General features: G+C 51.8%; 1 protein-coding gene across 3 annotated transcripts in view; it reads left to right on the top strand.

Annotated features, from left to right (window-relative positions):
• LOC123747077 (uncharacterized) overlaps nucleotides 1-8,830 on the top strand; it is a 155,008-nt gene continuing 146,178 nt past the window's right edge. For 2 of the 3 annotated variants that reach the window (XR_011225605.1, XM_069317269.1), the window contains exon 1: nucleotides 1-1,042. The gene's annotated coding sequence lies outside the window, so the exon portion shown is untranslated. The remainder of the gene's footprint in view (nucleotides 1,043-8,830) is intronic. The other variant, XM_069317270.1, reaches the window with a different exon arrangement.

The raw sequence follows: 8,830 nt of genomic DNA, 5'->3' as shown, positions 1-8,830 counted from the left end.
TCATGCTGGACAACACCTATATGAGAAGGTATCCATACAAATGAGACTTTGAAACTCCTACTGTTTGCAATAATAATGTTGTTTATAATGGATGTTACAACTACAACCTTTTGAAGATCAATGCTAATTTTATCTAGATAATGTAATAAACGAAAGTTTTCTATGTCAACAGAAAGGCAGAAATATAAGCTACACTTTAAATACTTGTCATAAATATAACTGAAGTGAAAGCGAAGATATATGCATTTGATACTGTACAGTTTCTTGATGGCTTGCTCTAAGAGTGTGAAGCCCTTCACACCAGCCTATAAATTGTGTAATTTATTTCCATATATGCTAATTAACCTTAAAATCTATATGTCAGAAGGAAGGAAGATGTAGACGTTAATGTGACAACATTTCAAGAAATATCTCTCTCTTTAAAGTTAAATAATACAATCCTATCGCCGGTGTCCGGACACATGAAAGCTACTTAGGTATCAGTGGCCAGCCAGGTGGAGATCACAGGCTGTACAATACTGATAAATTATGTAATTCACAGAGATACGTTGATAAATATTAATGTTTTATATTTTATTAAAAATACAGATATATACTTTGTTTCATACGTTAAATGTAACAATATTTCAGTATATATTATATAAGCATAGTATATATAATTCAGTATATACAATATATAATAAGAGTGTCAGACCACGGATGAAGAATTGAAACAGGAATTTCCTTTAGTACTTTCTTATATTAATACATCTTCAGAGCGAACCATTCCTTCTGAAGATGTATTAATATACGAAAGTACTTAGAGCATTCTATTGTGGTTTTAATATTGAACAATTATACATATACGAAACAGACAAATCTGGTGTCCGAAATAGTAAAAATATTAGTGTGCGATGTGATCAATGTAAGGGGGATATTGGGTGTGCCTCGTATCCCCTACAACAACAAGAAGTTCGAGAGCGATGAGGCCGCCACCTACTAGCTTCAGGATGTCGTCGAATCTAAATCAACAATATACTACCGCCGCTACTTTCTCGGAAACGTAAGTACCTGCCGCTTTACTTCTCTCACCCTGCCTAGCCTGGCCTAGCCTGGCCTAGCCAGACCTGACCAGGCCTAGCCTTACCTAGCCTAGTCTGACCTGACCTAGTCTGACCTGACCTGGCCTAGCCTTACCCAACACTAATCACCACACGTGACAGCCCAAACGAATCGCAAATAAGTACACGTAACAAGTCATATGCCCGGACACTCTTTCACCTTGGGGACTGAGTGGTAACTATTGTATAGAAGAGCCGGCTCCCTGAGAGTGGTAAGAGGGCGTGATAAGAGGCTAACGTGTGGTCTTGAAGGAAGTCGATAAAGCAGACAATTTTCAAAAGGAAGGGCAGCATAACGAGCAGACAGGAATGGACAGACAGTCGGTTATCCCATAATGTGTAATACGCCCCGCACAGCATGGGTGGAGTGGGGGGGGGGTTGTAGCAGGGCACAGTATGGTGATGGTGCGGGTGAAGTACACACCCACTGAATTCCTGCCATCAATAATTGTTTTCATAACCATTAGAACAATGGCATCCCTCCAGCCACCATCCTTCCACTGACCCCCTCCTCTGGTCCTCCACCTCAGACAATAACCCCCCACACCCCCTCTCCCTTCCAGACATCAGCATGTCAAAATCAGTACCATAATGTGTTTAAACTATTTAAACTAAGTCATTGTGTATCTCAAGGTATCTTAATTCATTTGAAAGTGTACATGTGCATTCGTTCATTCACTCGCCTAATTGTGCTTGCTGGGGTTGAGCTCTGGCTCTTTAGTTCAACCTCTCAACCGTCAATCAACAGGTGTACAGGTTTCTGAGCCTATTGGGCTCTATCATATCTACACTTGAACCTGTGTATGGAGTCAGCCTCCACCACATCACTTACTAATGCATTCCATTAGATATAATCATATATGATTACACATAATCATAATCATTCCATACACATAATCATATATGTGTACATCAACGTATACATACATGCGTATATATACCAGTACCTCATATTAAAATACTGATAAACGAATGACCATGAACAAATTAATTTATAATTGTAGCATTATATATAATTTTAATAGACTAATTACGTGTTTATACATTTGAATGGTCCAGACAGGTGGCCAGCCTTGGACATATACACTTCTGGTAGGCACAATGACCTCATGTTAGACCCTTGATAGATTATGTGAGAGAGAGAGAGAGCTGGGGCAGGATCGAGGTGCGTGCCCCAGGGAGATAATCCATGCCCATGCCCCGCCTCGAGGTCAGTTCTCGGGTCACACCAAGAATAACAATCGAGCAAGTTGTCCTGACCAGGATGTGGCATATTAGGGAGGGTTGAGGAATAGGAAGCCTGTCTGATAGGGCTCTTGGCAAGCAGCTCTCCCTCTGTCTACCTATCTATATGGAAGAAATGTATCTAGGCCCTCCTCCCCCCTGCCTATTCTCTCTCCCCCACCTTTCTTCCTTCATTTCCTCCCTCCTTCCCTCCCCCTCACTGGTGAGAGAGTAGGAGTGTGAGAGTGGTTAGAGAACTCGTAGTTCTCACGCCCGTGAAATTGTCTGCGACCCTGGAGGAGTAGAGCGGAGGGGGGGGTGAAAGTAGGTGACGATGGAGGAGTAGAGGGGAGCATTATATGCAGTGAACGTAGGTGTCTATGGAAGAGTACATCATAGAGGAGGGTGAAAGGAAGGTGACGATGGAGGAGAAGGGAGGGGGTGTGAAGGTAGGTGATGATGGAGGAGTAGAGGGGAGGAGGGGGGCAAAGGTAGGTGTCTATGGAAGAGTACATCATAGAGGGGGGTGAAGGTAGGTGGCGATGGAGTAGAGCAAAAGGGGTGGGGGTTGAAAGTAATCCTGAGTTTAATTTTTTAGTTATATATAGTGACACCTCGGCTTACGAATGAATATTTATGAACTTTTCGGGTTACGAGCCTAATTTCTTTGAAAAATTTGAATCGGGTTACAAACTTTGCTTCGGGAAAGGAGTTTGTTGATATACGTATGGGCTGACCTAGCGCGTGGTGGCATGGTGATCGCGCCTCAGTTGACCAGTGTCTCCTGCCTAGTAAGTATCGCGCCTGAATTCTTTGTAAAGCATTACATTTGTTTTGGGATTTTTGGCTATTTGAACATAAAATTTGTTATGATATATCTTGCCATGAGTCCCAAGAAAGCCAGTGGTAAGGTTCAAGCCAAGAAAACACATGTTGCCCGAAACGCATTGCGTAATAGTGGCTTTAGGCATTGTATGTACTAGCTCTATCTATATAGGATTCCGTCCTCTGCCTCTGGGGGGCGTGGACGTCGGGCTCTGGCTGCCAGTAGCTGTTTGTCGCTGACTGGTGGTGGTTGCTCGTTGCTGTGGGGCGCCAGCTGACTGAGGCGGAGGTCAGCAATATGGCGGCGGCTGGTGGTGGCCGCATCCGCCGTGTGAATACTGCTCGGCTGGAGTTCTCTGCACCGGTGGATTGGGAACTAGTGGCGGCTGCGCTTTTGGATGTCCTTCAGGTGGATGTTAAAGATCTCCTCGGTCTCGAGAAATTTTCTCCCACTCGTGTGGCGGTGACGTTTGCCACGTCACCTGGATACGAGCGGTTTGTGGGGTGTTGGAACGAGCGGACGACTCCCCTTCCTCATTCGGCTGTGTCTGTGACTGTCTCTGATCCGTGGGGTCCACTGACCTTTGTGAGCGTGCACGGGGTACCTGTTACGTTTCCAGAGGTGGAGCTTTCTTCTGTGTTTACGAGGTATGGTATGGTGTTGCGTCATCGGTACAACTTGTTTAGTGCCGGGCGGCTGCGGGGCCTCCGGCTGGGTACTCGCACGCTGCATATGCGCCTCAAGGAGCCCATCCCCTCCAAGGTTATGTGCTGTGGTCTTCCGTTCCGGGTTTTCTATCCAGGGCAGGCCCGCACGTGCTTCCGCTGTGGGGAGGAGGGCCATGACGCTGCCCAGTGTGAGATTCCTCGACTGGAGACTGCTTCTATATTCAGTGTGGGGGATTTTCCCCCCCTCCGTGAGGATGGTGCATCCCTGGCTGGTCCTCGGCGTGGGGGTGTGAATGGTGGGGCACCTGTGACTGTTGTGCCTGATGGTGCACCTGCGACTGTTGTGCCTGGTGGTGCACCTGCGACTGTTGTGCCTGGTGGTGCACCTGCGACTGTTGTGCCTGGTGGTGCACCTGCGACTGTTGTGCCTGGTGGTGCACCTGCGACTGTTGTGCCTGGTGGTGCACCTGCGACTGTTGTGCCTGGTGGGGCACCTGCGACTGCTGTGCCTGGTGGTGCACCTGCGACTGCTGTGCCTGGTGGTGCACCTGCGACTGCTGTGCCTGGTGGTGCACCTGCGTCTGCTGTGCCTGGTGGTGCACCTGCGTCTGCTGTGCCTGGTGGTGCACTTGCGACTGCTGTGCCTGGTGGTGCACCTGCGACTGCTGTGCCTGGTGGTGCACCTGCGACTGCTGTGCCTGGTGGTGCACCTGCGACTGCTGTGCCTGGTGGTGCACCTGCGACTGCTGTGCCTGGTGGTGCACCTGCGACTGCTGTGCCTGGTGGTGCACCTGCGACTGCTGTGCCTGGTGGTGCACCTGCGACTGCTGTGCCTGGTGGTGCACCTGCGACTGTTGTGCCTGGTGGTGCACCTGCGACTGCTGTGCCTGCTGGTTCGTCTGTGCCTATCGTGTCTTCTGTGCCAGCTGTGGTGGAGGACGTGGCTGCTCCTGATTCCCGTCTTCTACTTCCGGTGGATGTGGAGGTGCATCCTGTTCCTGGTGCTTCGTTGGTGAATGGGCGAGGTGTTGGGAGTGTCGTTTCGGTGCCTCCCGTTGTAGGCGATGCTTTCACTGAGGGTGATGGGAGCGTCGTCGTTGGTGCCGGCGTTCCTGTTGCATGCATTGCGAGTCCGCCTTCTGCTCCCCCTGCGGGTGCGTGCCATGAGGGGGCGTTGACCTCCCATGCTCCTCGCCGGAAGCGCGTTGCGGGGGCGCGCTCCCGCAGTCGAGAGCCCCCTGGCAAACGGATTGAGGCTTCGCGGAGTTGTGCCTTGGGTGGTGCCCCCCCTCCTCCTCCTAATTCTCCTGTGTCTGACATGGATTCCGGAAGTGATGCAGTGCCGGTTGGCAGCAAGAATTCCTCGTCGGTGGTGGACGTTGGTGATACCTGGTCAGTGGCAGCGGGGTCTCGGCGTGCTTCGCTGGGTGATGCCGGCACTGTTCGCCTCCTGCGGGATCAGAGGCCAGGCATTATGGTGGATTCCCCGACGGTGGAACGGCGGCAGTTTGAGCCTCAGGATGCTGACGGCGCCTCTGCAGTGGGTGGCTCTGTGCCCTCTGGTGGTCCTGGAGGGGCTGGGGGTCATTAATGGGTTCGATGGCGCCTGCTATTGTTTGTGCGTCTTTGAATGTTCGTGGTCTGAATGCTTTGGCGGTCCAATTGGGCCTTGTGGATGTGCTTCGGGAGCAGCGGGTGGATGTGGCTCTGATCCAAGAGCACAATGTTCGGGATGTGTCTGTGTTGCAGGGGTTGTGTGCTGAGTATCATGTTGTGCTGAACCCGCCGAGGACGTCCTTTGGGGGAACGCTGATGTTGTTTTCGCGGAGGGCATCCATTTCCGTGCTTCACACGGAAATGGATGAAGATGGGCGGGTATTGTTTGTTCGGGCTGAGTATTTGGGGGTTGTGATTCCGTTCTTGACAGTGTACGCCCCTTCTGGGGTGGCGCATCGTCAGGACCGGGAGCTGTTTTTTCGGGAGGGGCTTTTGCCATACCTGCGGCATGATACGCGGGATTTGATCTTTGGGGGGGATTTTAATTGTGTTACGTGTGTGAGGGATTGCTCTAGTGCTCACCCTCGGAATGTTTCGGCCGCTTTAATTGAGGTTTTGCGGGCGTGCGGGTTTCGCGATGCGGCTGTTTTGTGTGGCGGCTCGTTGGAGTATACCTTCGCTGCGCGTGGGGCGAGTTCTAGGTTGGATAGGTTCTATGTTTCTGGTGGGGAGTGTTCGGTTTTTGATTTTCGCACGGTCCCGGTGGCTTTCTCGGATCATTGTATGGTGGTTGTCCGGGTTGGTGTCCGGAGTCAGGTGCGGGTGGGGCCTGGGTGGTGGAAACTCAATTGTCGGTTATTGCGTTGTCCACGTATTTGTGCGCAGTTTCGGGCCTGGTGGGTTGGCGTCGTTGCCCGGAAGGCTGATTTCTCCTCTTTGTTCGTTTGGTGGGAGTGGTGTAAGGTGGGGTGTCGGGAGTTTTTTGGGATTGTTGCTAAGCGGGAGGCTGCCGGGAGGTTTGGTCTGCTGCGGTTCCTTCAGGCGCGTTTGTCTTCTTTATATGTGCGGTTGAATGCTGGGGTTGACTGCTTTAGTGAGATTGCTGAGTGTAAGGAGCGTATTTGTGATTTGCGTGCGGTGTTGGCTGACGGTGTTCGCGTGCGTGCTCGTGTAGCTGAGCGGGTGGATGGGGAGAGGCTCTCTCCCTTTCTTTTAGGGAGGGAGAAGGCTGCTAGGGGTTCCGTTCTTCTCCAGGGCCTTCGGCGGCCTGATGGGTCTGTGCTTTCTAGCACAGAGGGTGTTCTGCTTACCGCACGGCGGGAGTTGGAGGCACTCTATGGGGAGGTGCATGGTGATAGTGTGCTCGCGGGTTCCTTTTTGGACAGGTGCTTCCCCGGTTTGTCGCGCTCAGAGTGTGCCCGGTTGGTGCAGGATGTTTCCACGGTGGAGCTCCTGGAGGTGGTTCGGTCGTTTCGTTCTGGGAGAGTGCCGGGTGCGGATGGCCTGCCCATTGAGTTCTACCTTACCTTTTGGGATGTGCTGGGGGGGGTGCTTTTGGAAGTGGTGCAGGCGTGTTTGCGTTTGGGTGCTCTGCCTGATTCCTTCTGTGACGGGATCGTGCGGCTACTCCCAAAGCCGGGCGATTTGCAGTTGTTTTCCAATTGGAGGCCTATTACGCTCCTAAATGTTGATTATAAAATTCTTTCTAAGGTTTTAGCGCGTCGATGTCGGGGTGTCGTTGCGTCGGTGGTCTCTATGGAGCAATTTTGTGGTGTGCCTGGCCGTGCCCTGATGCATTGCAATGCCTTACTTCGTGACGTGCTTCTCTATGCGTCCGAGTATCGGCTTTCGGCGGCTATGATCAGCTTGGACTGGTCCAAGGCCTTTGATCGGGTGTCTTTAGAGTTTGTTTTTAGTGCTATGGAGAGGCTTGGGTTTCCGGTGGTGTTTGTGGGGTGGACCCGTTTGTTGTATGTCCGGAGTCGCAGTCGCGTTTGTGTGAATGGGTTTTTTAGCTCATTTTTTCCTATTTGCCGTTCCGTTCGTCAGGGGTGTCCCATGTCCATGCTTTTGTATGTGATTTTTCAGGAACCTCTTTTTCGGGCGGTGAAAGCGTGTTCCTTGATCGTGCCTCCTTGTCTGCCGTCCGGTCTCCGGCTACCCGTTTGCGGGTATGCTGACGACACCATTCTATTTGTAGCTTCGGAGGGTTCTGTTGAAGCTGTCCAGGACGTTCTCCTGCGGTTTGAGTCCGCTACGGGGGCCGTTCTTAATCGGGCGAAGTCGGGGTTGATGGGGATCGGTGCGTGGGCCTCCCGCCTGGTGTGGGATAGGTCGTGGTTTCCGGTGGTCTCCTCGATTCGGGTTCTTGGGATTACTTGGTTTGCCTCCTATGACCGCTCCTTGGAGTGGAATTGGGGTGCTGTCTCTCGGTCGGTTGGTGTTGCAGTTGGCGTTTTGTCGCGTCGTCCCTTGACGATTTATCAGAGGGGACTGCTTGTTGCGTGTAAGGTCTTGTCGCGTGTCTGGTTTGTGGCTCGATGTTTCCCGTTGGATCGTCGGAAGGCCTTGAGTTTGGAGGGTGTGGTGTATAGATATGTATGGTGTGGGCGTTATCAACCGGTGCGCCGTTCGACGTTGGTGTTAGGGGTGAGAGAGGGGGGTGTTGGCATTCCTGACGTTTTCACGAAGGCCAAGGCCCTCTTCTGGGTCTCGTTGCGTCGGGGGCTGGCTCTCGGTGGGGGGTTGAATACGCTGGGTGTGTTTTTCTGCTCGCTTCGCTTCAGTTTTTTGGTTGATTTGGGGGTTTGTCAGGAGGTGGCCTTGGTTACCCCCCCTGTTTATTCTTGGGCCGTGGGGATTCTTCGGGAGCTCTGCCGCCATCCTGGGTTTCTGTCTTTCTCGTGCAAGGCTGTGTATGGGGTGTTGTTGCCCCGGGTGCGGCCTCGAGTGGAGGGCTTGTTCCCGTGTTGGGATTGGGGTGGTATCTGGTCGTGTTTGGGGGCACGGTTCTTGGCGCCTCAGCAGCGTGAATTGCTGTTTCGGGTTCTGCATTTGTCGCTGGCGACAAATGAGCGGTTGTGTATGCTTGGCTTGCGTGATTCTGGGGTGTGTGTTCACTGTGGTTTATGTGAATCGCAGGTGCATGTATTTTATTTTTGTGTCCGGTTACAGGGGTTGGTGGACTGGTTTCGGGATGTCCTGGAGGTGTTTTGTGGTCCGGGTTGTCGGGGTGATGTTTTGCAGTTTTTGTTTTTGTATTTTCCGGCTTATCCGCTGCGGGTGCGTAATACATTGTGTGTTTTGGTTGCTGATTATGTGTCTTGTGTGTGGGTTGGGAGGCGGGAGGGTTTTGGGATTGCCCGAATTTTAGGATTTTTACGGGGGCGCATGCGGTTTACCTGGTGGTGGTTGCAGCGCGCTTTTCCGGAGGAGTTTGGTCGGTGGTTCACAGATGCCTATGTTCGTGGGGTTGCCTTTGGGTCGGCGGGTGCCTTGGTGGCAAGGTGATGTTC

Source organism: Procambarus clarkii, chromosome 87 (genome assembly GCF_040958095.1).
Source record: "Procambarus clarkii isolate CNS0578487 chromosome 87, FALCON_Pclarkii_2.0, whole genome shotgun sequence".
Lineage (NCBI taxonomy): Eukaryota > Metazoa > Arthropoda > Malacostraca > Decapoda > Cambaridae > Procambarus > Procambarus clarkii.
The sequence above is the reverse complement of the archived record's forward strand: the minus strand, read 5'-3'. Positions and strand labels throughout refer to the sequence as shown.